The 25,716-nt window shown below is 46.1% G+C and overlaps 1 long non-coding RNA gene across 1 annotated transcript in view; it reads right to left on the bottom strand.

Annotated features, from left to right (window-relative positions):
* Positions 1 to 25,716, bottom strand: part of LOC135916655 (uncharacterized) — a 139,145-nt gene that overhangs the window by 89,805 nt on the left and 23,624 nt on the right. Inside the window, exon 2 of the long non-coding RNA XR_010569020.2 lies at positions 1,290 to 1,364. This is a non-coding gene — a long non-coding RNA (uncharacterized lncRNA). The remainder of the gene's footprint in view (positions 1 to 1,289; positions 1,365 to 25,716) is intronic.

A 25,716-nucleotide genomic window follows, 5' to 3' on the forward strand; every position in this document is an offset into this window, starting at 1 on the left:
CTACAAGAATTTTCATATTCCGTGGTATACAAGTCTGGCCGCCTGCACCAAGACGCTGACAGTTTGTCGCGTTACCCTGTTGACGACTCGGACTCCTCCAATATTGCCAGTGCTTCTTGCGTATTCTCTGTATCCCAGCTGCTTCATTTCGCCGACGAGCAACGCCATGACCCCCACATCAGAGCACTCATTGACCATTTTGAACACTCTCCGGCCGAAGCTGCTCTAAGCCTCTTCGTCCTCCACGACGTACTCTGTACCGTCGTAACCTTCATCCGGACGGCTCTGAGTTCCTGCTTGTAGTACCTAAACACCTCCGCTTCACCGTTCTAGATGAGCTTTACGACGCACCAACGTGTACGTGTACGTTGGTGTGTCGTGACCTATGACCGTGTACGTCGCCGTTTTTTCTGGCTGGGCCTTACCCATTCGGTACGACGTTACGTCACGGCTTGTGAACTTTGCCAACGACGCAAGAAGCCTTCCCAGCTCCCCGCTGGTTACCTGCAGCCGCTCGACATCCCTGCAGAGCCCTTCAATCGTGTCGGCTTGGACCTTCTCGGCCCATTTCCGGAATCAACATCAGGAAACAAGTGGGTTGCAGTCGCGGCGAACTACGCGGGAACCGCCACGCCATAAGCAGCAGCAGCAGCAGCAGCAGCAGCAGCAGCGGCGGCGGCGGCGGCGGCAGCAGTAGCCGGTAGTGGCAACTTACTGGCACAGGGTACGTGAAAACGCTGGTTATGGTTGAGCAGATTCAATAAATAAACAGCAAGCTATCCACTAAATGCACACACTTCTTCACATTGGTTCCTGCTCTCTATTAGCCGTATAGACAGCAGTAGTAAACATCTGCCTGCAGTGTCAAGCACACGTTTATTGCTGCTGTCGGTGCTGTTGTCGACGCAGCCGCGTTCGCACCCTTTGAATGTAGTGCTGGTGCTGCTGCCGAGTCATGCCAAATGATCTAATAACACTGCCTGGGCCGCACAGCCTTTAAAATACATTATAAGTGCTGCCCTTACTCGGGGAACTCTGCGTGGGGAGGATTGCCATTGTCATCGTCACTGCTGCTGTTGCTACTGTCATCACTGATATCATCAGACACGTCGTCACCTTCATCAAGACACAAGTTGTGCAACACTGCATATAGTGCAACAATGTTCGTAGCATGGTCTGGTTCGTCAAACTGGCGTGGTAGCACTGAATGCAGCTGAAGCGGCTCTTCAGGAGCCCAATGCGCCGCTCCACTACGGACCGCATGGCAGCATGTGCAGTTTTGTACCTACCTGCTGCAATGTGCGTGGGAAGGTGGCCTGAGACCGGAGTCAGGCGCCATGGTTCCACGGAGTAGCCGCTGTCGCCTGCATAATCATAATAAATGGTATTAAATCATCTGCATAATAAGCGAAGCATGGGTCACGTAACGTACACCTACTAGAGAAAGGCTGCATTAAAGGAATGTACAGGCTGAGCACCTGACGCAGCTGTGATCACAGATAAGAATAGCCGGGACACAGTAGCATCCCTATTTGCCGCAAGGCAATAGGGATGTGCCTGTGTGCGAGTTGTGTGGGCTTCATTCATAAAGGAATTCCAGTGTGAAACAGAATGTGACAACACACGCACACTGTACACACATATTAAAAATTAGTTTAAAGCACAGCGCAGGTGTGTTGTCACTTTGTTTCGCGCAGAAACCATAGAAAAATTTCTACATCTCGCCTGTACTTAATAACCTACTATAACATAAGCGGTTCGGGCTTGAATGTTCTCTTACGGTGCGAGCACACTTTACTGCATGCAGCCAGAATTGCAGCAGTATAAATTTTTCCTGCTGCTCACCGAGGAGGTGCTCGCCGGCCTTGGCAATATGTCCCTCCTGGAACCGACGACGCAACCACGTAGTTCTCCAGACGCAGACGTCGTGGTCTGACCGCGGTCGCAGAGCGTCGGTGGCGAGAATCCGCATGCCTGCGCCGCAGATATGGCGAGAGCTCGCACAGTGTAAGCCACGCGTTGCCAGGACATGCGAACTAGGCGAAAATGAAGATGCTTACGAACATTATGTTGAGGGCGTCGTAGCCTTTGCGGCACACGAATGCCACCTTCTGCTCGCCCTTCGCTGCGATGATGGGATAAAGCTGCCCTCCACCCATCCGATGATGCCAGCAATGGCGCCGCGTCGAAGGAACCCTTCCTTCACGGCCGCCTTCTCCTACGACGTCCTCGAGAAGTCGCCGCGCCATGGGACAAACTTGCTGACCGCAGGCTGGGTCACGCCATTCATCTCCTCGCTCCCTACCGAAGCTTGAAAGCTGCCCGTTGCGAAAAACCGCAATGCGTACAGCTCTTGTCGTTCCACCGACAGCGCTGTTGTTCTCGCGCCTCCGAGTTCCTCCACCACTTCGTCGCATAGCCACCACACAGTTTCTTTCTTCAGGCGAGAGTGCCGCCGAAACAGGCCGTCTGGTATGTCAAACGCATCCTCGGGCTCCCTCCTCCCGCGCCCGGGCTGACGAGCCACCGCCGCCAGCGCTATCAAGAAGGCAGCCATTTTCGATTCCAAACGGAACGGGGCAGTCGCCAGTTATTCCACGATATTGCCGGGTTTGTTCGACATAATTAGGCATAATTATTGCGTAAACGTCACTTTGACGTGTCGGTTTTTGAGCGCTCCTGACGTTGCTTGGCAGGCAGGCAAAATGGCACGGGCTGAAAAATTTGGGCCATTGAGCGAGGGGTGAAGGCGGATTTGGAATAAAAACAGATTGGAATAGTTTTACGCTATACCGGCCCTGATTTAGTTTACTCAAATTTTGCATTTTGAACACGCTTTACTCCCACTTCTGTCTGTAACTCCGTAATGACATCGAATCGAGTAGTTTAGATAAATAAATAAATAATGAGCACCTAGCGGCAACTGAGAAGTCTTACATTCCATAAAAAGAAGACTGCGTGCCTGTAGCCGTCAGGAAAATGAAATGCCGAGGCCAACTATGCAGGAGCACCAATTTCGACGCTGTGTGACACCATGCCTCGAAATCATAGCTCGCTTTTACTTTCTGGTCACGTGGTAATGCACCGGAGGCTGCTGTAATTTTAGGGACTCATTTTGTTCTCTCCTTGCAACCCTGCCACACATCTGCCCCTTGCCTTTCTGTTATGCCTAACTAGGTGCGCAACTGGCGTAGCAAATCGGCTTAGCGCGCGTGCAAAGTCGTCCATAAACACGGCACCGTAGGTCTTTAATATTCGGCAGGAAAACAGCGGGCTCACTGCTGCAGGCGCACGCAAAGCTGCTGCCGGTGCCTGTGAACTCGATGTCACCAGTCGTGCAGTTCGACGTCCCGCGGTTCAGCAAGGCCCATGCTGTCGGCTGTCACGCTGGGTGTCGGTGACATAGGATGTCCTTACTGTCTCAAGAGGAGAAGCATCTCTGAATGCAGACTGATTATTGGAATTTGAGATGGGTGTTGCCTTGAAATTTTGTCATAAAATGAGCGTTCTAGTTGTTCGTTGTTCACCACGCTCTAGACAAGAAACGCAACCATAAATGCCATATAGCTCGATTAAACAATGCAGCAATATTTGTCCGCGTGGCTTAGGTCTCGTTGTCACGGGCGTGATCGTACTTCCACTAGTAGCCCATTTTGTACGAGCCTTCGTTAAGCCAGGCAATCTCATTTAATATATCGATGTTTCTGTAAAAATGCCCTCCGTTTTCATTATGCATTTTTTTTCTGTTGTAGAAAGTTCCCATTTCATTGCTTCTTTTTTTGCTTGTGTTGCTGTCTTTGCGCTGCCGCCGTAATGAACATCAAACAATCGCCGATGTCTATAACTGATCAGATTTGTTGACTCAACATTTTATAGATGACGAAGAGCAAGGCGTGTCCGAGTTTATCCATATTTCAAATACGAATAAAATTGTCTTATATATTTGATACGTACTTCATTCGAAAATACACTATTCAAGATTGTTTACTATTTCTTGCTGCTCTAACATAAGGGGAACAACCCTTATTGGAATCTTTGATGTAAAATCCTGCCTCGAGCGAGGACGGCCCAGGACGGATCTGCTCCAGGACAACCACAGATGCTCCAGAGTGGCACCAGTTCTCCGAAAATGCATGGAGCAGCCAAGTTTCACATAATAACATCTAGTGCGCAATGCTTTTACGGAGCATGAACAAAGTTGGCTTTCGATTTCCTTCGTTTACCGGAAGCCAACTTGTGAGCGGCTTTTCATGGATGTATTAAATAAATTAAATAGCAGTTTTTACCACATGGGCTACATCTGGATTTATGTTTCACTTCATTTAAGAGTTAGAAAGATTCGGTATTCGATTCGATATTCAAACGCAGATTCCCACCTATAACAGCCCAACAGATATTTACTATAATCCACTCCCCAAATTAGTTCGAGCTATGAAGTCAGAAAGTAACTAAGTAGTTCAAGCCTTCCAAGCTTGAGATATGTTTGTTTTTCAGGCACATCGCAATCCAGTAACTTAACCATTCATGCCATATTGTCCCCTTTCTTCAAGATCCAGTCAGCATTGTTTTGCCCACTGTGATGTTTCGAGAAAGCGGTCGCTAGTTTCCAGCCGTTCTTTGGGAATTACCAAGGCTGTTTATCATTAAAGTGTTTTTGTGGTCAGCTCCGTGCCTTGAAAATGCATCACAGGCGCCATGCAATGTGAAATAATATAGCTATTTAAAATGGGCTAGCGTTCACGGTACGCATCACTAAATGCACCTATGTGACCCAGTCCTCGCCTTGCTTGTAACATTCCACCAAGTGATTGCATGTTGCAGATGCACCACGAATCATGCAGTAAGGGGTGCACAGAGCACTTCGGCTGCGCAAGATAGCTTTGTTTCACTAAGTATGACACCAGCCATATATGCTGAGTAAAGATTTGATATGGTGCACTCAGCTTATAAATATGATTGCGAATGCAAAAAAAGGAGGATTCTTAACCTTCGCCTTTAAGAATGAAACGCGATAGCATTCAAAGATCCCTGACTGCTTCTCACGCTTTGCAGCAACTGCAGCTTATGTGACCGTAATGTTTACCGGGAAACGCTGGCAGCGAGCCCTATGCACCAAGCCGAGCTTTCTGGTAGAAACGCGGCCTCTTGCTTCGGCCGCGGATGAGTGGAGGCGAGCGTCATCTGGATAGTGTTGCAAGGAACCGGGCTCGCCGCTCTATGAATGGTAGAAACGCTCTTTGGGGGTTTGTGTTTGAGTTTCCGCGTACCAGAATTATGTATTCTCGTATAAAGAAAATACAATCCGATGCTATCATGTCTGTAGGTTATGTGTAAATCGTACTTTACGATTTCCTGATGAATTTTCTTTAAAAAATTCTGTTAGTTTAGTAACGTCTCTGCGCTACTCGGAGGGCCTGCGTAGTTGGGTATGCGTGGTTCGGAATGATTTTTCGCTCACAAGCTGGTTGACGCTGGACGCTGCAGCCAACGCCGGAGTTGCTGCGACACGGGGCTCTTAACGCTGTCGCGTAAAAATACAGAAGTGTATGAAATGCGCTCATGATATGAAACCTCCACACTAGTAAAGTTCATTAGTTTTGACTAACCCGCCGCGGTTGCTCAGTGGCTATTGTGTTAGGCTGCTGAGCACGAGGTCGCGGGATCGGATTCCGGCCACGGCAGCCGCATTTCGATGGGGGCGAAATGCGAAAACACCCGTGTACTTAGATTTAGGAGCACGTTAAGGAACCCCAGGTGGTCGAAATATCCGGAGTCCTCCACTACGGCTTGCCTCATAATGAGAAAGTGGTTTTGGCACGTAAAACCCCATAATTTAATTTTTTAGTTGTGACTAACAAGAAAAGAGAGAGCACTAAACACGACATGCGACACCGGAACCCGTTTATTCTAGAAAAAATTGAAGCAGCAGAAACATTAATGGTAGCATCGGCACTCTAAGAAAAACCAAGCGCTGTATGCAACAGCCTGAGAGCAAAGGCGGTAGAAAGCTATGCTCTGTGTACACACTGATCTTGAGATGGTGTACACACCATCTCAAGCGATGCCACAAAAATTCTGCTGCTGTCCGGAATAACCAATGACAACATATACTAGACAAGCCCGTACAGTAACGAAAGGGAAATCCCGTAGTTTCAACGACATTCCGACATATGTGCAATACTTTACAACGACATGAATCTCCTAACGATCAAGCTGAAATGTGAACAAAAGGTGGCAATTTGTCTTGCTGCCAAGCGGTAACTTTTACCGATAATTTTTTTTGCTTGTTCAGATAAAGATTTATTTATTTATTTGTTTGTTTGTTTGTTTGTTTGTTTGTTTGTTTGTTTGTTTGTTTGTTTGTTTGTTTGTTTGTTTGTTTGTTTGTTTGTTTGTTTGTTTGTTTGTTTGTTTGTTCGTTCGTTTAACGAAATAATGCTTCGACGCTGCTATTTGTTTAACAAAGACCACTGCCGACCCATTGTTACCATACGGGCCAAACAGTGACTCGCAGAAGTGTTGGCGTATGTTCATGTGTAAGATGCATACAATATCAGTAGAGCCCGTCGTTTCTTTTGCTTGTCTGCCATTTCTGCTGACTTCACGGTTACCTCGCAAGCGTTTATTGCAGCAATGACTGGAACTTCGTATTGTTTCACTTTTTTTTATTTTGGCCCCTCCCCCTGGCAAAATATCCGCTCACCCAAGAAATATAAAAGCCCGATTTTATTGTTTCAGTGAGCGCCTTACCTCGATCATTACTGGCCGCAGTTCCTGCTGCTTTCGTTGCCTTTTCAATTTATTCCATTCAGACCACTGCAGAACTAAAACTAACATTCGACAGTGACGACAACGGTGTCAAGTGGTGTCGTATGCCTAGTGGAAAAACACCAGAAGATTATTAGGGCCACCGAGGAGCGTAAAGTGAGCTTGTGCCTTGTGATGCTTCCGCCATGTATGAAAGCGCGATGCAGCATTCAAACCCTAGCAAGGATGGCGCCTCACGAAAAGCGTGCGGCCTGCAGCTCAATCATTCGCCACCAAAGGCGCCGTCAGGACCCTCTTTCGCATCTGCCAGAACTTTGGACGAGGGCTTCGCCAGCCGCTCCTTTCATTCGCTTTGTTGGTAGCAGCTTGACTAGTGTGGGCTGCGAATAGCGGTCACTTCCCGGGTGAAAAGGACTGGCGCTGCATTAAGTCAGGCTCTGTCAACAATAGCGTTGGACCCCAAATACACACTTTATCTGTTAACGATACCACCGTGCAAAGGCATGCTATCAAAAAAGAAAAAAAAAGAACTACAAGTAGAACATGCGACGTTCCTATGCTGCAGTGGCGTTCGCGGCGTACAGGCGATACCGCATTGAACAGACCTGGGGCCCTATAACGTAAACCTATTCCAATATGTTTCTATTCCAATCTCCTGACGTCAAATTTGAGTAACCACCAGCGCAAGCACCGGGTGGTCACCCGCAGGGTTGTCTGAACAGACAATCAAACGCTCTCCTCGTTCATAGGCGGTCACTTTTGTTTGCTTGAAAAACGAATAACATTGCCTACACTGAGCGGCTTGTCGTATCTAATGGGCTGACAAGAGGCGAGGAGAACGCTCTAGTGGAGAGGGATTCGATGGGGCCGAGCCACTGCACTGAAAGTCGATAACCGGATGAAGAGGCTGGTGCCAGCGTCTACGATTGGTCGGCTTTCCCTTACTTAGCTTGCGGCGGCTGGTCGAAAATCGCGGCGGCATGCAACGGAAGCTCAAGAATGATGCTAAAACGGACCCTCAGCAAAGAAGAGTTGACAGAATGAGGGGGTAAACGTGCCGAAAGTGCTTCAAAACGTTACACGGCCACGCAAGAAGATTTATTATACGCAAATACACCTATGCTCTCTGGCAGGTACGAGTAGCCAGCGTCTGAGCGATCGGCGGCAGCCATCTTCTAGTCCTTTCCGAATGGGACACCCTGCGGCTATTCCGAAGAAAATTCAGTTTTGTTCGGCTTATTAATGCATCTTTATCGCGTACAGGTCTCGTTGACGCGGTGAGTTCTTGCGGTTTTGTGACGTCGCGTGACAGGCTGGTAAAGTGGGTGCAGCCCGAAAACTTTTTTACCAATAGCCGAGGGCTAATGGCGAAAAGGGGTCGAATCAGAAATAACAGTCTTTCTTTTTTTTGTGAAATCATGCATAATCAGTGTACACATCATATCAGATGGGGAGGTATCGCGGTTTTCGTGACGTCGCGTGACAGACAGGTGAAGTGGGGGTGGTCGAAAAAACTTTTTGACCAATCATGGAGTGCTGATAGCAGAATTGGAATAGAAAAGTTCGGAATAATTTTACATTATAGCGCCCCTGCACTAGAGCAAGTTGCTTCTACTTAGTGCGTCTGCGCGGCAGACTACTCGCTTTCATGAGCGATGCGTTGCAGCAGTGAGGCGGCATAGATATCAACCACCACAGGAGAGGCTCGTTACGCCATACATGAAAGCCCGCTCAATACATAACCACGCATGCAAGGCGGGTACATAATTTTGGATCTTCAGCATGAAAGGTCGTGCCATTGCTATGCAATGCTTGGACTTACAAGGCTGACCTTTCAGACTCATAAAATTACGAATAATGTGGTATTTATTTTTTCTGTCCTTTGCAGGATAGGCTAAAGTACGTATTTACATAGTTAAAAAAATTTTTTGCGGCAATCTATGGGCAAAAGAATTTACATTTCCTATTTCTCAAGTTATATTGAAACATAAATTACTCGAATCACGTCTGCTTCATTTTACGGCAGCTCAGCATTAACAGGGAAGGCTTTATCGCCATGCGCTGGTCACGGCTCCTATTTTTGCTATAATTAATAAATGAAAAATAACAAGGGGTTATGAAAGGGCCATAAAAAAGGAGTTTTCTATTCCCCTAAATCAGTTGCTGTGACTACCAATTATGGGACCCGACTCCTGAATACACTTATAGAATTGTGCGGGGTCTGCAGAAAAAAACACGTGTTCCTCGAAAATCCTGATGGAATTCTAGTGTCGCCGAAAGAACTTTCCGGCGCTACGGGACAATGCGAAAAAATTGCAGCATAGTCTGATAAAGCATGCCGCGTAAATGTAGTAGGCTAGCTAGAGCTGACCGAAGCACGATTCCTTTTCAAGCAGGCAACACACGACAAACCTCCTCAGTATAAGCGCCTCTCCGGAGAGCGTTCATCAAATACCATCGAAGTTTCGGCCACTTTCCCCATTGCGCCACTCCTACAGAAAATTGTACCTGATCACATCAAATCAACCCAAAGCACTTCACTGGCAAATCTTTGCTGTGGAAGTCCACGAGGTAACGGAAGTTTACTGCAACAGGCCATTCGATCGGGCTAGTTAGTACGATTCCATGGTTATGGGCAGCGCGAATTTGATGAGGACAAAGGATCAACTAAATACTAGCGCTAACTGATTTTAACGCAGCAATTACTTACATATACGCACAAGAAAAAAAAAGAAACACAACAGAACGTTACACCACCACGTGTCATGCGCTAAGTACCTTTGAGCCATTACTGTCCGGCGCGCACTCTAACAATGTTAATTTCTTTTTGGTAAGCGAAATCGAAGGTGCGCTAGCATGAACTATGTCATCACGCTGCATGACCGCGGCCACGATCACCAAGTGATAATATACTGTTCTGGGTCACGATAAACTATGGCTGATCAAAATGCACCCACACTTCTTGTAGGGAATTGCTAAGTGCCCTTCCGCACCATTCTACACCTTGTTTACTTTCATAGCCAGCGATGAGGTTAGAAGGGCCTTGCAAGACATGAAACGTAGAAAAGAGGCAGGAGAAGATGAAGTAACAGTCAATTTAATCAAAGAAGGAGGAGTCATAATGCTTGAAAAACCGGCGGCTCTCTATACGAAGTGTCTGTCGACTTCAAGGGTCTCAGAAAACTGGAAGAATGCCAACACTATGCTCCACAAAAAGGGAGAAGTTAAAAATTGAAAAATTACAGGCCAATTAGCTTACTTTCAGTAGTGTATAAAATATTCACCAATTTACAATAGAATAAGGGCATCACTTGGCTTCAGTCAGCCAGGAGAACAGCCTGCCTTCAGGAAGGGATACTCTATAATGGATCACAACCATGTAATCAATCAGGTAATCGAGAAATTTGCAGATTGCAGTCAACCCCTCTACATGGCTTTCACATATTATGAAAAGGCATTTGATTCAGTAGAGATACCAGCAGTTATAGAGGTATTACGTAGTCAAGAAGTACAGAAGGCATACGTGAATATCTTGGGAAATATCCTAGGACTAGGGCAGATCCTAGTCGATACATAACTCTTTGTTCATCAACAAAAACCCATCATTCCCACCCCCTAGTTCTCTCCCGTTACGTTGCGAAGACAAACCTCTTCATATTTTCTTTCTTTCCTTGAATTATAGAAGAATGGAACCTCATCCCTTTCCATTATCTGAACTCCCTGAATCAATTCAAACTCATATTATTAGTATTTCCTCAGTAACATTACTGTTTTGTGCTATTTTGTTTCCTTCTCTAAGTTTCATATTTTGCAATTCTGCCTTTCTGCTTGGACCACACAGCCTGCAGTGTGATATAAATAAGTAAATAAATAAATTATCTACAAAGATTCCACAGCTACCTTGATTCTCCACAAGAAAAGCAGGAAGATACCGATGAAGAAAGAGGTCAGACAGGGAGACACCGTCCCTCCAATGCTATTCACTGCGTACTTGGAAGAAGTATTCAAGCTAATAAACTGGGAAGGCTTAGGAGTAAAGATCAGTGGTGAATATCCCAGCAACCTTCGGTTTGCAGATGACATTTTCCTGTCCAGTAAACTGAGGACGAGTTACAGCAGATGATTGATGACCTTAACAGACAGAGTGTAAGTGGTGTTCACGATTAATATGCTGAAGACAAAGATGGTAATCAATAGCCAGGCAAGAGAACAAGAGTCCAGTATCGCCAGTCAGCCTCTACAGACTGTGAAGAAGTACATTTACCTAAGTCAGTTACTCACAGGGGACCCTGATCATGAGAAGGAAATTCGCAGAATAATAAAAATGGGTCGGAGCGCACACGGCAGACATTGTCAGCTCCTTATTAGAAGCTTCCCATTATCATTGAAAAGGAAGGTGTACAATCAGTGCGTTTTACCGGTGCTGACATATGGAGCAGAAACTTGGAGACTCACAAAGAAGCTTGAGAACAATATAAGGACCGCACAAACAGCGATAGAACGAAGAATGCTAGGCATAACATTAGGAGACAGAAAGAGAGCGCTTTGGACCAGAGAGCAAACGGGCATAGCCGATATTTTGAATGACATTAAGAGAAAAGATTGAGCTGGGCAGGTAATGTAATACGCAGGTTAGATAACCGGTGGACTATTGAGCTTACAGAATGGGTGCCAAGAGAAGGGAAGCGCAGTCGAGCACGACAGAAGACTAGATGGGGCGATGAAATTAGGAAATGTGCGGGTGCTTCTTGCGTTCTGCCTCGCAGGGTAGAACGCAAGAGCCGCTGAGCTACAGTGCGCATACTTGACGTCGTTCCTAGACCATGCAGCTACAATGTCTTCTGCAGCGAGCACTGTTTCATGTCGGTTTGCTTTGGAAATCGCCAATTTCAAATTTCTCGTTTAGGCTGGGATATATGGACGCTCAGTAATTTACTACTGTCACATAAGCCTGGTGTCGTGCATATGCCAGAAAATTTCGAAATTTCACCCACCAAGTATATTTATATACCTCCTGGCGCAATGCTATATATTTATCCACGAGATTAAACTGAGAGCTAGAAGGGGATTCCACGTTTGCTTTCGAGCCACATTGCGTTTAGAGAAGAAATGATGATGTATGTAGTTGTGTATGCTTATGCTTGAATCTCTATGTGCTTATGCGCTTGTGTATGCTCATGAGCTTGAATGGTTGTCATGCGCGACATTTCCAGTGCTTAGGTCAAAATAGCAACACTTCAGAAGAATAAAATAAACAGAAGATCCCTAAACTTAATGCGCCTTCCGGAAAAATTATATCGAAAATGTCACTTAGTAACCAAATGGCTCAAATCATGGCGCATGCGTGACCCAACACGTCACCGGTGTGAACCTACAGGAAATTGTATAGATATTGCTATTTCTATTTCTTCCAAGTCCAGGCTTCTGGCGCAATGCTGACTCAGTTATCAGTTTCCAATTTATTCTAATATTCTTCGTATATTAACCTGCATTTCCCTTTGTGCGTTCCTAGAACACATCTACTGTGGACTAAAGGGATATGCAATGGTATCTTAGTTGCCAGAATAACGTAGCCCGTATATACATGTACCTCCACACAATGATCCCCTAGTCTGTCCCTTCGGCTGATATTGTCTACGCTGATGGATGCTCCTTTTGCAATGAAAGAGCTGGACCAATTTAAGAGGAGTCTCCGGCACTGCTGAGCAAGACAACAGACAGTATTTGAAACCAAATCCTCACTAACCTATAAGTTCATCGATGACACGAGCTGCTTGAGTTTTTAATAAAGTGCGGGTCATAGGAGGCATCTCATATTATTGCACGGATGGTCCCACTCCAGAAACCAGGGGAAGATTATGTAGCCATGTAGCCCGCTTCTTAATCTACACGTAGGTAGGGGGGGGGGGGGAGGTGAAGCAGTCCGCGCGCGTTGAGGACGGTGAGTCTTCAACGCCTCAACGGCCACGCACGGCCTCAACGGCTACCACCACCGTCGATACCACAGCCCCGTCTCTGCCGCGAGTGGCGTCCACGTACACTACGTTATGCGCCGGTGTGTTTTTAAGTTTATTTACTAGAGCCTTAGCCCTGCGAACCCTCCTCTCTTTGTTGTAGATAGGATGCATATGTTTAGGCAGGGGGCGATTCGGAAGTGTTTACGCACGTCCAACGGAATGTTTTTCTTGTCAGTCGGGGTGCCCTTGTCGCATTGGATTCCTACCAATTCCACGAATTTTCTACCTGTTTTAGACTGGCCTAATCTTTTCAACTGAGGCACTCGTACTGCCTCACAAATCTGCTCAATCTACACCATCGCATGACGCGAATGGAGTAGAACTTTGTGGAAGGCACACGGGTCGGAACGATTAGTCTGGAACATTCGACGACTGCTGTATAAAAGCCGACGCGCTTCACCCGCTGATCAGATTTTCGACGATCGCCGACTGTGTTCGCCGCTCTCGTTGTGCTTTAAGTGTAGCCTGTTTTGTGGGCACAGGTTCGCCCAATAAAAGGTAGTTTTTGCCTTTCACAGTATTGCTACTGTGTTCTTAGACGTCACGACCACATGACAATATTTGCCATAGTCCCAATGTTCTGTACTTAACTATAGACGCTCTCCGCTTCCCCTTCGCTCTCCGCTTTCCTTGCTGGATGTTTCAGTAGGCCTTTTCTTCATCTATGTATACGTTCACATGCATTCTTTGAATATGGGCATGAGTTCTTGTTGAAATGGTATCAAATCCTTAGTAACTCTTTTTTGCAATAGAAACCGTAACTTCGAATTTTGTTGTGCTAGACTTAAAGACTCGTTATTTAGCTTTATTTAAGGAGGGCGAAGAATATCGCGTGGTTTGGCTGCGCTCCGCAGTGCATCTACGCCTGCCACGGCGGTAGGCAGCAAAGAACACCGGCACGAGCCCTATGTCCGACAGCGCGTTCCTAGGCGCATGAGTGCAGCAGAATCGGTGCCGCATTCGGAAGTGCCACAACAGGCGCCCAATGTCATCAAGCCGGCGACGCTAGTTTTCAACGCTGCCCTACCTTCCAGCGCACCTTCAGTGAATATGGCTGAGACAAGCGAAAGTGAAGCCAAGAAACCACGGGTTGACGACGACAAAACATCTACCTATGATCTAAGTGAAGATGAAGATATAGACTGCGATGAAACACCGTTCTCCTTGGTAACGTGTAAAAAGAAGCGGCCTGAGGGAATTCCAGTTGTTTTTCGACCCTCACAGGAAGGACGCAACTTCTGGCAAGTGAATCTAAACCACGCTGCGTCGGAAATTGTCTCGGCGGCAAAAGAAAAAGTGCAGTCTTTCGGCGTGAATAGCGATGGAAGTTTCTCTGTCAACGTTACTTCAGTCTCATCTACAAGACATCTACTGTCGATGGGCGAAATGGCTGGTTTGGAAGTCAAGCCATTCATTCCGGCGTCTTATACCAAGAATGTTGGCAAGATACCCCATGTGTCAGTTGAGTATACGGAAGAACAACTGGTTGACTTCCTGAAGGATTTCGGAGTGACATCTGCCCGTCGTCAGGCGCGCTATAATCGCCAAGAACACGGAGCGGTAGAATCACGCCCTCTGAGAACCGTCATCCTCCATTTCAGAGAAGACAAACCAATGCCGCAACGAGTGCATTTAGGTTTCACGAGTCACCCCGTAGAAGAATATCATAGCTCTGCTCTAAGATGCTACAACTGCCAGAGATTTGGACATCTATTGAAGAACTGCGGCAGTCAGCGTCGCTGCAAGATACGCTCAGAAGACCACAATCATTCAGAGTGCAAGTCTGTGTGTCAGCCAAAGTGTGCCAACTGTGGCGCAAACCATACAGCTTCCTACTCCGGGTGCCCTCAGAGCAGAGCTTCCTCAAGGTCACGCAGACATGAGTTAAAATACGGAAGGCTGCCTCCTCGTACTGCGCCCTCACGCAACCTTGATGCTGTAAGATGTGCGCCTGCAACTCCTAACAAACAAAAAGAACAAGGGGTCCATATGAGCTATTCTGAAAGCTCTAAACCACTCAGGTCGACAACGTTCTGAGAGCGAGCGGCATGATCCACCTTCAGAGAATTCTACTCACCTTGCCCAGGCTTCGAGTGAAATTCGCCGAACTTCTCAGCAACGCCCTCAGCCACTGACACAGCAACCTCATCTAACATCTGAGCGACTACGACAGCATTCGCCTCAACCACACCAGTCATCCCAGTGACCATCTCAGTCAATTCTTCAGCGACCTGCTTCGAGCACGCATGGAGCTTCAGCGTCGTTTGGTGATTACGCTTGTTTACCCGCAGCCCTGATGATCCTGCCCATGCTATTCACAGCTCTGCGTGCAATTCTAAGTGCCATTCCACAAGCAAACAACCTACCAGAGGTAAAAACACTGCTTTCTATGGAATCATTGGTGCTTCCACAACCACCAACAGCTCCACGGCAGGCTTGCAATGAATAATCGTTACAACAATGTTTTCGTATTTCGGTGGAATGCTAATAGCCTTCGAAATTAGTCAGTTGATTTTCGCAAACTAGTTGCTCAACATAACTTTCCTGTTTTATGTATACAGGAGGCAGGCGTAAGAGATGACTTTCGTCTTTCAAACTACGTTATATAAAAATCATCGCGTATTGCTGGAAGTAGCAGAGCGATGTTATGTGTGAGAAAGGACCTGCCGTCCTGTCTAATACAGTTGAGCGATTTATGTATACCGGAGTTCGTAGCATGCAAGATATCTTTTAGAAATACAAGCGTCACAGTGATCAGTCTTTATCTACAATGTGCTAGCAAAATATCAGTAGACAGCTTGGTGAATGTGTTTGGTATCGCAAACTCACATGTGCTGGCTTGTGGGGACTTCAACGCACATAACGTCATCTGGGGCAGTGAATATAACGATTCCCGTGGAAGCATCATAGAGCCTGGCACACAAAAAAATCTTATCGTGTTAAATGACAGCTCTCCAACGTTCTTTCGGGGGTTTTGTTACTCGAGCTGTATAGATGTTACGCTCTGCTCACAACACCTTCTTGATGGCGTTGAATGGTCAACAGACATAGGAACGCACGGTAATGATCATTTTCCGATCCTGGTAAAACATCGCCTCATACGGAGTGAGGGGACCCGGCGCTACTCAAGATATACTAATTGGCAAAGTTTTCGTCGCCACTTAAGTAACTCATTGGGCGACAATCCGAGCTTTCAGAGTTTTGCAAATATATTGTGTGAGTCTTACGAGATCTGCACACAGCAAGTCATTGTTCCAAATGAATACGCTGCAGTCGACGGGGCATATGAATGTCTAAGAGCAATTAGAAGACGCGCAGAACGGGCTTACCGCCGCAGTGGGAAGCTGGATGACTACAAGATGGCACAGAAAGTTCGGTCAACTTCGCGCAGACGCTCACAAAAATTAGGTAGGGGAAGGTGGCAAGAATACCGCGCGTCGTTGTCTCCCTTTACTCCGGTTCCCAGAATATGGTCAGTTGTCCGATCTTTTAGTGGTCCAGTTACCCAGAGCCATCCCTTCCGAGCCCTAGCCGTAGCTCGAAGCACTCCGGAAACATCTGTTGCTGACGAATTCTGTCAACGTATATCCAGACCAGGAATTCCGTTCACTTGCCTACAATTTACAAGTTCGATAAGACTAGCAGAACAGAAAGTTCGTGCGTGCTTTATGTCACAACATCCTCAACTTGACTGTGAGTTTAGTCTAAATGAATTGAAAGGTGCTCTTTCCTCATGACATACAGAGACCACCGCAGGCCCAGATGGTGTCACGTATATGATGTTAAAGAACCTAAGTCCTATAGGAAGAATGGCTCTTTTGGAGATATTTAATGACATCTGGATCAGAGAGACTCTGCCAGATTCATGGAAATTAACCCGGGTAATTCCAGCACTAAAACCAGGAAAGACTCCCCTTTGTCTTGATACCTACCTACCCGTCAGTCTCCCAAGCTGTTTTTCCAAACTAATGGAGAAGATGATAGACCGTCGACTGCAGTGGTGGTGTGAACACACAAATGTGTTTTCCAATTACATGACCGGTTTTAGACAAAATCGGTGTACAATAGATTCAGTATTAGACATTGCCGCATGCGTCGAACATGAACGAAGTTGCGGAAATGTGACAATAACAGTATTTTTAGACATTCAAAGAGCATTCGACACTGTGTGTCGCATACACATCCTTGCTGGTATGTTAGATATTGGCCTACACGGTCGAGCACTGCGATAGGTATCACATTTTTTGAAAGGCAGGAAAATGTTTATGGAAACAATCGGAGGAGCGAGTAATTATCACAGCATCACACAGGGCGTTCCGCAGGCAAGTGTTCTCAGTCCATTTTTATTCAACTGCGTCATGGCAGCCTTGCCACTAAAATTCCCGTCTGGCATACAGTATTCGCTGTACGCAGATGACATCTGCATATGGGCCTCTAGATCTCATATACAAGACATTCAAACAACCCTGCAAGAGGGTCTTGATAGTATCGACACCTTTTTAAAAGAAAGAGGCATGAGTCTTTCATACGCAAAGACAGCCGTATTTCCTTTTACTAGATGAAAACTGAATAATTTCCAACTTACGCTTAATGGGTAAACTTTCATGTTTGTGAAAGAGCATAAATTTCTTGGAATTATTCTTGACCGCCAGCTAACATGGGCTTCACACATCCGCGCAATTGAAAAGCAGACCAATGCAGTAATAAGCGTACTTCGGCGACTCACAGGTGCAACGTGGGGGAATCAGTCTCTTCGCTACTACACGTTCATAACGCACTCATAAAACAAAAAATTGCTTACTCGGCCCCTATTCTCCATGGTTTATCGCAAACTTCTGAGGAACGTCTTCTACGTTTACTGGCAAGAGGGCTGCGAGTGTGTCTTGTGGTTCCGCAGGCTACCTCGAGTTCTTTAGTAATTGCTGAAGCTCGTCACCCACCGTTTCCATTCATACGAACGGTTGAAACATGCCGACATATTTATCGCATTTTAACACAACACGAGAATCATCCATTAAACCTCGCGCTTACCGAAAGAAACAAAAGCAAAATTCACGATGTTGTTCGAGAACATAAAGCATTATCACCAAGATTTGAATTATGCAAAGTGGATGTTTGTTACCCTCCCTGGATGTTAACATGTCCTAAAATAGAATTATCGGTTGACGGGATTATATCAAAGAGAGACATGTTCATAGTAGCCGCACAACAACTGGCACTCTTCCGAATTTACTCCTGATATCCCCAGTACATCCACGTTTATACAGATGTTTCATGTCATAAAAATTCCTCGACTTCAGCATTCGTCATCCCACATTTAGCGCTAGAGCAAACATTTATATTATCCCGAGAGACATCTTCCACCGTGGCAGAACTGGTTGCAATCCTATGTGCTTTGCGTTTCATAGCATCAAAAGAATATTCACCAAAATGGGTTATCTTTAGCGATTCGCAAGCCGCTCTCACATTACTACGGAGCAATAAGAAAAATTCTTTGAACACTTTGCTATTGTATGAGACACTCAAAGAACTTGCAAAAGCGAGCGCAATGAACCACGCAATGGCATTCCAGTGGATACCTGGGCACTCCAATATTCCTGGTAATACTGCAGCGGACGCAGCTGCGAATCGGGCGCACAATAACGCGGAGACAACCAATCTTCCTCTATTGCGTAGTGAAGCCCGTCTGCTCCTGAGACAGATTTCTTGTCGCCTCAGGAATACTACCTGGTTTTATCAGCAAACTAAAAACTCTGAGTTATACTTTATAGACTCATGTATAAACTTAACAATGCCGGAAAATCTAAGAGACAATAGAAAATTTGAAACATTGGTACACCCCCTGCGTCTTGGTACTGCATTCACTAAACACTTCTTGTACAGGATAAAACGTGTCTCTAGTCCACAGTGTTCTTGTGGCCATGCAGAGGAAGATGTGCACCACCTTCTCCTCGAGTGCACAAAATACGATCCACAAAGAAGGGTACTGCAAGCAAATTTGTTGATAATATACAGAAGACCGTTAACCCTAAAAAAGATACTTGGCCCATGGCCAACTGCTTGCCTTCAAAAAAGAGCGCTTCTTGCTCTGAAAAAGTTTTCGAGGAGACCAACATTTTGGGAAAATATTAGGTATCAGATGATCCGAATGCGCTAAATGAGTAACATGAACGTTGTTCGTGATTCATAATTGGTTTATGTGGTGATCACAACTTTTACGCAATATGTATAATTCTGTTCTCTACTGGCAGTTCTTACTTGTACTGTTACACTGTTACTCGTTCTGTACTGTTCTTACTTGCATGTGTTGTGTTATGGCTGTTCGAAATATCTGACTTTATATATGCGTACGTGGACTGAACTAATGCAAAGAACTTTGCGACTCATGTGCTGTTGGAGTGTATATTTTTTATTCATCCAGTGTTCTACTGAGTGCCATATTTCGTGTCGCTATTCTCCCTTTTTACGCAAATTTGTTTCCTTTGCCAAGTGACAAGGAGTAGCCGGTGTCACCATAAAGGCGCCAACCTCACCTAATATTCATTTCAATAAAGAAAAGCTTCATTTAGGCAAATATGCGCCATCATCTGTAAATCACCTGCATTGGGCGCTAGTACCACCATGTCTTGCCGTTTCTTAGGCGTGTTGATAAACTGACTTGGAAAGCACATTTGGCGCCAGCGGACAAGGACAGAAAGGGAGACGAGAACACAATGCGCTAACTTCAATCATTCTGTTGTCGCCCTTTCTATTCTTGTCCTGCCGGCACTAAATATGCTTTCCAATTTACCATATCGTATGCATAGACTAGGTCAGGCAGCCTCTGTTGCTCCAGCTTCCAGTTACGGGTGTGAGATAAAGTAAAACCGTAGTCCACTATGGAGTACTTTTTCTATTCATCTAACGTGAAGCGTGAGAAACATCGGGGAAAGAGGGAATCCTCGCTTCAGAACCCGGTAACTTTTCACGCATTCGGTGCATCGTCCACCTTATTACGCTATTTGTTCTCCACTGTCCCTATATATTTCTCTGGAAAGCCAAAGAAAACTGGCATGCATGCCTACTGGCGTGAGAATATACTACAGCAACTCCTTGTATATGTTGTGGTAACCTCCCGAAGAGGAACGTTTAGCTCAAGGCCAATTCCGATTTCCCTATTCCCCTACACTACATGTGAAACATCGAAATACTTTTATAAGGCAACCACTGGACTGATTTGAATGACATTTGTCGCATATAAGAGTAGTTAAGCTCTAGAACTCCTAGAAAGCAAGATTTCGATTTAGGACATCGATTTGTTTTGAGACATTACCAATTTTACGTAAGCTTAAAAAAGTAGACTGCGAAGTTTCTAAACATGCAACTATTCCATAAAACAAATATTACTATTAGTAAACTGCATCTCCTAAGAGCCTTTCAGCCGTATAAATTTCACATAATATTCTACAGCTTACGTGTAGTTCTTATGCTTGCAATGCCCTGCTAAACAACTATTGGTGTATTTCAAAGCAGTGAATAATGCATTAATCTTGCCGCTTTAGATGCAGTATTGAGTGCAGTTTAAGGAATTATTAAATTGTCTTTTAACGCGAAAGCGTTAAGGAGCTCGTGTCGCCGAAAAGCCGCTGTCGTCGGTGTCGGCGTCGGCGGCGTTGACTGTGAGCAAAAAATCAGGGAAGGCCAATCATAAATCAAACACCATTGCAAGATGGGCTGAGTGGAAATCTAACCAGGGTCTCTGGAGCATGAGACGGAGACGCTACCACTTAGCCATGAGTTCCATAGTACAAAGCTGGACAAAAGCTCATCTAGTCAATTCGGTATTGCCTCAGAAACGAGCCGTAGAAAGTTATACTGCGCTGTATATCGGCATTTATGAGCATGTATATTACAGAAGTCGCAGTTACACGAGTAGCGAAGTACGTTTCTGCTACATTTCTTCTGCGCTCTGCGCACACGCAGAGCCATCTTGCGGCATACACAGAATACCCCCTCCTCGCAATGTACGGCGCTGCCCCGACACGTGGGGCGCCACTCGCCCCATGATCGCGTCCACCTTCATGGCGTGTCACGGCCCGGCTGTCCGTGCCGATCACGACGTTTGGCTCGCGTAGATCGCTTTGAGTGGGCGGTGCGAATGGGGTGTGATAACGCTATCGCGTTCCACTCTTGAAGACGAAGCTTTAGGGTCCTCCAATTTTTGTTGCTGAGTTAAACATTTGTAAGCTTCCTTCAGTTGTTGTTTAAATTTATTTTCAAATTTTTTAGAACTTCAAGAACGCCATAAGCTGAAATACTGAGAGAGAGAGAGAGAGAGAGAGAGAGAGAGAGACATAGGGCAAGAAGGAAAGACAGGGAGGCTAACAAGAATGAGTCCAGTTTGCTACCCTACACGTGGGAAGGGGGAGGGAGTAAAAGAAAGAGACAGAGAATACATGATTCTATATCGCACTTTCGCATGCACTAAGCTGGGTTCAGCACGTCTACAGTCACGTACTCAAGTCTGCTGTACTGAAGAAGTGCTCGAATGGCTTTGTGGGCTTATGAACTGTGAGGCCAGGCAAGCTGAACTTACTAAACTTATCAGGTTTTAACTTTTCCTTTTAAATACAGCAATCTTCGTCAATATTGACGCAAGAGAAAAATGAGTTATCCGTTCCCATTTACTTAATTATGAACTCCTGAGCAACAGCTTCCTCCTAATGTTTAGAAGCGCTGTGCACTGTAGTTAACTCCGAGCCATTGAAATCTCTGTTCAGTGAGGTAATGCAAATATATTGTTTTCCACGCGTCGGCCTGGCCTGAACACACTCAGCAGTTCCCCTAATATTCCATTTTCCTCCACCCACCATACCAGAAACGGTGGCCCCTGGAGATGAGGTTGCTCCCAAGCAGAAAGCGATGATTGGTGATTATATTTAGTCGCGTCCCATTTGAAAGAAACAAATGGTCACCTAGTCTGCTTGATTCAATCAGGTTTTACTATATCTATCGACGTCTAGCCTTTTGCCTGCATCATACAGGTATTAACTTTGTATTTAAAACCTCTGTCACTATATTGTGCCGTTGTCTACGCTTGTAATGACTACGATTCTCGCAATCTCCTCCCTGCATTTCTTTTTTTGCCAATACTGTAGGTCTCTTAATGGTCTCGACTGCTGGCCAGTTCTCCACCTACTTTTAATCCCAACGCTCTGGAAGATGGACAATTTCTTAGAATGTATCTGGCTCAATATTTTGGCATTCCAGTACGAGACACTGAATCATAGTCAGGCATTTTGCTGCAGCGCGCACAGATGCGTCATTCAGTGACGCATATTTTCTACCGTATGTTTTTGTCCTCAGGCAAAGAGATCTGGCTTCAAATTGCAATGCACCGCCCTTTGCGTTGTCGTACTGTTTTTTCCCTCCTGATGTATTTCTTGTCATTCTTGTAAATTTTGATGGCCCCTTTTTTTGTTTCCATCCTTTGCATCCAGTTTACCATCTCTGTTAATATCGCGTATTTTTTGGAATCCTTGGTTGTCTATATACACTTTCAATTACTCTATACTAGGCAGCAAAATTTTTTCCGCTCTTCTTACATCCCATGTCATCGCTTTTGAAGTACGTACGTTTCTGCCCGTTAGCCGACCATTTCAGCTCGTCCATGTTTCTTGCTCTTTCTTCAGGAGTAATTTTGCTCCGCACTTCCCTAACTCCAAAAGAATCCCAACCGGCCATGTCAACTTGCACTGCCTCACTTGTGGTTTTACTGGGGGCCCCGACAACCAGTGGACCCACCGAATGCTGATTAATTTCGATCCCCGACAAGATTTCTGCATTAGGGAACGTTAGCGCTGGCACCATTCTACTCTTGTAAGCTACTCGCACACCCTCGTATTTGTTATAGCCCCAAAGTACTCTGTGTTTCATTATACGCTACATTCCGTTTCCCTTTCAGTCGATGCTATGTTTGGTTGCTAAACGCTGTAGGAAGCCGCCTCGTGGACTCCTCGCACCGTCACCGTCGTAGTTTGTGAGTGCGCACCGCTGGCGTGCGGCTATGTAAGGGCGAGGCCTGCTTGCCTCTGCCTGCTGTGGTTTTGTCGCTGGCTGTGCGTAATCTCACGATGCGTGAGTAAAACCTCTTATGGTTACCGCGTGTTGATCTGTTCTGATTCACGCACTACAGACAGGAAACAGCAAGCTGTACCCACAACACGTAAAAACACAAACCTTTAACGAAACCCCAGCGGTGTTAACAATTAGCAAGGTTACATTAACGCAAACATTGAGGCCAAGAAAACACCGGTCACGGACCACAGTTATACAGTGAAACATGGCGCCAACTACCACCGATCTTTCACCTCTCAGGTGCAGAAAGCGGACAGCATAGGAAAGCCCACAAATTGACACGGGCACAGATTACACCATAGGTAGCCTCGTGATCACTGCTCTCCAACATCAGCACCTCATTTTGGCATGAACTTTCTCAGAGAAAACGGGGCCGTGAGTAACCTAATATCGTAACCTACTAGTTCATCACCATATCGAAAGACCGAGCGGTGTCATCCAGCAAAGGCGTACAACGACCGGCTATACATAGCCTAACCTTGGAGAGGAAGTGACCGTGGAAAGGATGGCGCTGGCGGTGCTCCAGGAAAAAATGGTGAGAGAGAAAGTGAGAGCGGGATACAATGAAGGCACGGATGTTAACCAGTCAAGAGTCTGGTTGGCTACCCGACACTGGGGGAAGGGAGAAGGGGAAGAGAAAGAAGGGGGGAGAGAGGGTATAGAAATGTGCACAGTCATTGAGTCGAACCCACTGCTGCAACCCAGACGTTGTCAGAAAGCACAAAAGTGCCTTCACTTCCTTCTGAGCCGCTCATTGGTGGAGACGGTACTCTAGTACTGTCTGTTCACTCAGAGGACGATCATCTAATTTCCTCAATGTGTTGGACAAATATGGTCTTCGTGCTTGAAATTGAGGACAGTGGCACAATAAGCGGTCAATGTTCTTCTCACTTCCGTAAACATCACATGCAGTACCATCAGCCATTCAAATTAGTGCTGAGTAAGCTTTCGTGGAGGCAACTCCCAGCCACAACCGGCACAGAATACACGCTTCGCGTCGGTGCAGTCCGGCCGTAGGTCTGAGTTGCAGTGAAGGGTTTAGTCTGTGTATTCTGGTCCGCCTTGTATGTGCGGTACTCCACTCTGCTAAGGAGAGCGTGTGTGCTAGAATGCGAAGTTGTCTCGCAGCGTTGGTCTTTGAGAAAGGAATGGGGACGCAGCGATCTTTGTTTGACGTCTGAGCTGCCTTATCTGCGTCATCATTTCCAACTATACTGCAATGACCTGGTATCTTTTGAAATAACATATCATGGCTTTTTTCTCTGAAGTGGTGGAAAACTTCCATGATTTCACACGTTAGCTGATCGTGAGTTCCATGTCGGAGAAACGACTGCACACATTGGAAGGCCGGCCTTGAATTGCAAAAGACTGCCCATTTTTTAGGACTTTCAGCATTTATCACATTAAGCGCGTCGCGGAGACCCGCGAGCTCTGCAGCTGTAGACGTAGTAATATGGGAAGTCTTGAACCGCTAGGTTATTACCATTGTAGGATTAACTACTGCGCCACCGGAACTGCTTGGTGTAGCTGAGCCATCAGTAAATATGTGTGTGCAGTCGCTGTATTTCTCGTACAAGATGAGTAAAGTAATTTGCTTGAGTGCTGATGCTGGCAAGTCCGACTTTTTCTGAAGTCCTGGGATTGCAAGGTTTGCTCGAGCACGCACTGCTCACACACCATGGAGGAATCTAAGGTGTTGCCGCAAGTGCGTAACTTGACCCGAGAAAGGCATGGTGCGCGAAGACAGTTGCACTGACTCTCGTGCGGGGCCTTTTACTGGGGGACTTGCGAGGTGGTCGGTAGGGGTCCGGGCGAAGTGTCTTATGTGCACACGCAAGGAAACGATGGAACTGTTCAAGGCAATATGTAGCTGCTCCTTTCTCGTCCAGTTTACGCACCCATCTTACTATTGGCGGCGAGGAGTTACGGAGTCGCCATCTGTCGGAAGCGCCTCGCTGGCGTAGTATGAGGGATCACGTGGCGCGCTCCTCATATGTTTTGCTGTCAGCGCTCACTGAAAACACCACGCGCGAGCTCTCCCGGACATTTCTGTAAGTACTTTCGAAACGAGAGAAGTTTCTTACTGTCTAAATAATAATCTTCGGCAAACTGAAAGCACACAATCGTTTACAGACGCTACCTCTTTACCGAATACGTAGTACATTGAACGCCACTGCGCGCGGTCGCAGCCATGGAGTTTCCCGAACCGGCTTCTTGCGTGAAAGGTAGATAAACGCTGAGAGCAAACTATGTGAAATATGTTCTTATAGCCTTTGTATAACTCAATGGAGCGTAATAGAACGAAGACTCAATGCAGCGATCGCGCAGATTCGCAGCGACCGACTGCGCGTCTGCATGCTTGTCCAGGCACTGTTTCGCTTTCTCCGCGCGCGCGCTTTCGCACCGTGCCATGAGCTTTAGGTCACAGAATATGAGCATTTGACAATATACAAGCAACCATTGTTGCGTGGGCGCTATCAGAGCTGTTCAAAAATAATTTCATTGTAGAGACTTCGACGCCTGTGATGTACCGTCGCGATGATACAATCTTTCTTTTTTTCTAAATTCTTTGTTCTTTCAGTACTGTTTCTCGAGTTGCGTCGCACTGTATGTTTATCGGTGTCCTCATCGTGCAATTTCCCGCTGCTCCTTTTTTTGTAATCCAGTGCATTAATTCATAACACAAACATGACCATATGCCATGCTTTTTTTAAATGTGCTTCTTACCGCTGCCTTTCCACTCCACTGAACTTGCCAGTATCTACAGCATCGACAAGTTGATAGACCAAACCGTCATGACATTAGTCGGGCAGCG

Source organism: Dermacentor albipictus, chromosome 4, assembly GCF_038994185.2.
Source record: "Dermacentor albipictus isolate Rhodes 1998 colony chromosome 4, USDA_Dalb.pri_finalv2, whole genome shotgun sequence".
In the NCBI taxonomy this organism is placed as follows: Eukaryota; Metazoa; Arthropoda; class Arachnida; order Ixodida; family Ixodidae; genus Dermacentor; species Dermacentor albipictus.